The sequence below is a fragment of the Mastomys coucha genome, chromosome X (assembly GCF_008632895.1).
Source record: "Mastomys coucha isolate ucsf_1 chromosome X, UCSF_Mcou_1, whole genome shotgun sequence".
Taxonomy (NCBI): Eukaryota; Metazoa; Chordata; class Mammalia; order Rodentia; family Muridae; genus Mastomys; species Mastomys coucha.
Window position 1 is genome coordinate 16,706,589 of NC_045030.1, and position 3,711 is coordinate 16,710,299.

Here is a 3,711-nt window from a genome sequence, read left to right on the forward strand (position 1 = left end):
CTGGCTGCTCAGGTCTCAGAAACTCACCCGAGAGAAAATGGCGAATCCCGCCCGGATCTCTGGCCTCTATTTATAGAATTTCATAGCATAACCCCTACATCTAAAACTCAGGGTATGTCTTGGAAGATGGTGAAGAAAGATTGTACAGACCAAAGGACAAGGAAGACTGGTATGAAATTGTATCATTTGGACATGACAAGGATGTTTCACCTATGAACTATCTCAGTCATATGAGTGCCTGCATAAGACAGCAAAATACCACACCAGTTAAAACACTTTTCTTTTACTGATGGTATGTGTTTATTTTAGCATTTTTTTTTGTTCAAGGTTACTTTGATGGAGAGAATTTCAGAGCAGATCCAAAAGTAAGGGTCAGTTTGTACCTGTGGTAACATCTGTATGCCTACTTACTCAGAAGACTATGGCTGAAAGAACACTTGAGCTGAGTTCAAGGCCAGTCTGGGTAGCATCATGAGATCCTGTCTCAAGAAAAAATGTGAATAGGAAAGGCATTATGTGGATGTAGGCCAGACTAGACTTCTCAGGATGGATAGAAGCCAGTCTTATTGACAGGAATACAAGGACTTATTGAGAATTCTGAAAATTATATAGGTAAAAATATAAGTGTATAAAAGTGAAATTTAGAAAAATTCATTGAAATTACATAATTTCCTTTACTGACATCCATTAGAGATCTGAGGTAATAGTTACATATATTGTCAGGAAACATTAAGGTATAAAAGAATGACTACAAAATATATTGTTAGCCAATGACTCAAACTGATAAAACTAAATTCCTATTGAAACAGATGAATTCCTCTTAAGTGAATTTAATGAGACATCTTGCAAAAGATGGAACTAGACTGAGAACACTATTTGTAAATAAACTCAATCACATTTAAGCATACATTTCTTATTTGTAACAACTTGAATTCTATGCTTCCTAGCCTGGCTAAAAATAACTAGCTTTTCTGAAATCAAAGGAAGAATGCTGAAAACTGTCCTTGTCCATCTACCCTGGTTACAACATAGAAAACATAACTTCTATTTACAATAAAGAGCCATGACAAAGAAGCACTCAATCTTTTGATTACAGTTAAATTCACACTAAATATAAAATTATTGATTGCAGGCCAGACATCAACTACAAATAATATCCTTAAAGATCAATGAATTAAAATGATGTCAACTCTAGTGAACATCAAATCAGCCAATAAATTTCTTACAGTGTGTCCCTAAAGGGAAATTATCATCAGATTCAATAATTTATCTCTACAGGCAAATGTATCTGTATAGAAATGCTGCATTTCTCTCTATTGGCTATAGAAATCCAGTTTATATACCCAATTGCTAACAAGACAAATCCATAATAGAAACAAAAAAATATTCTTTTGGGAAAATGATGCGGTCTCCAAAGAGAACATGGCAAAGTAAGTGTGTTATCTTTGTATATAAGTTCAATTATCTAGCAAGAGATGCTTATTCCTCCTCAAAGTTAATCAGCTACCACTTCTAGTCATTGGAGACGCCCAGTATTTCTCTTGGGGACTCTGTGGTGAATCCTTGTTTTAAATCCAAGGCATGTTCTCTTTAGTTAACACAGTCTCAACCTATTATGGTTCCTGCCACTTCTAGCATCCTTTTTAAAACACACTTTCCTTCTTCTGCTGTATAGGGAATGGCTCCACCTTCTCTCAGACTGCACTTTACATAAAAATATGAGTGAGAAAATGGACATTTCATAGATTTATTGTGTAAATTGAAGATGTAATTTACAGTCTGGTTGGTTGGTTGCTATAGAATAAACAATTATAAAAATAACAATGATGGCAATAATACTGTCATTATGAATTTTGCCAACTGAACATATCACTTCTCTCAACAGATGAGATCCATCAATTTAGATACAATCATCCCTTTCTAATTCCAGTGATCTCTACAAAGTCCTTTACTTGACAACCCTTTTCACTTCATCTGACTTAAACATACCTTCTAGTAGGCTACCACTCAATCTTTGCAGAGGTTGAAATTAATATCATAGCCATTTAGAGATGAAAGTATGCTGGGATGTTATCCATTCCAGAATTTTCTAACTCAGATTGTACTCTGGCCCATGATTGTATTGAAATTCTTCACAGTGGACAGCAGGAACAAGGTTACGTGCTCAAAAACAAGACAGGAGTCAGAACTTGATTTCAATTGCTGCCTTGCTTGAGTATGAATTGCTGTTTTATAAGCTCAATGAAGTCTAGATTTCCTCTTATAGCAGAGGGTGAATCTAAAAGTCTAAAGAGGTTATATTATTTTTTGCAAATCATACAAAATGTTTGTAGACATGAGTGAATTGGCATCTAGACCTCCTGGCCCCCAATCCAGTGCTCTTCTTCCTTCAATGTACTATTGTATTATTTGGCACTGTCCTTTGACTTAAGCAGACTCCACTGAGCTCATGACTGCAAAATTCCTTGATAAAGCTACCCTAATTCTTTCAGTTGAGTGGTCACACTAAGATTCTTTTAAAAAGCAGAAGCTCCTCCAAAAGGATACATTTTCCACTGTTTGCCTTATCTGCATTAGGATTCCAGTCTGAGACTGAGACTGCTATTTTTGCTAATGGTTCTGCTACTTCTTCCTTTTCATACTTGCCTAGACTTTTTTTACCCACACAATATTTCATCGACAGTAATGCCACATGTTTTTCTCTCAAATATACCACCAATACAGTATCTGGCCTGCAGTTAATCAAGACAGACAGACAGACTAAAAGAACAGCTACAACTTCACTTCTCCATACTACTAATGGAATGTCATGTCTTCTTGGGTAACAACTAATCTAGGCTGACCAAATTCCACAGGACATTCTTATCTGGGCAAACATAGGGGCTGGAGAGATGAAACTCAGGAATTTATTGCCCAGAACACACAAGTAAAATTCCATAAGTCAATGATTGGTAGTGAATGACACAACTTGTTTTTGAGCCTAAGGAACTGACACATTGTGACCTGATGACCTTTGGACTAGTCTTTTCATGGATTTAACATCTACCAAATTTCTTCTATGCATTGCCTTTTTCACTGGATATCATTAGCAAAATATCTGAAAATGGCAGGCAAATAGTCTAGTTTAATTAACAAGCACTTACTCTTGCTAATTTAAATCTATTTCTGAAAATCTACCTTCACATCTGAGTAGGGCATATAGAATGCATTTATCTCTAGATGAAAAAGAAAATGAGCAATATCTTTGATATCACTAGGTTTAATACTTGGTATTTTACCAGTATACATTTCCCTTTGTTGCATTTTTGGATATTTTAGTCCCGTCTTATAGTATCGATAACAATGGTTCTCAACCTTCCTAATGTTGTGAATCTATACTACAGTTCCTCCTATTGTGGTGACCCCCAGTAATAAAATTATTTTTGTTGCTACTTCATAACTGTAATTTTGCTATTATTGTGAGTCATAATGTAAATATTTGTGTTTTCCAATGGTCTTAGGCCACCCCTAAAAAAGGGCTGTTCTACCCCAACCTCAAGCACCAAAGGGGTCACAACTCATAGGTTGAAAACCATTAATATATATAACCTTGTCTATTCTAACCAGTGTATGTTTTTGGAGCTACCTGAGTTTCTGTACTCTTTCCACCCAATCTGTTCATACACACATACATACACACATGCACACACATGCATATGCACACACACACAC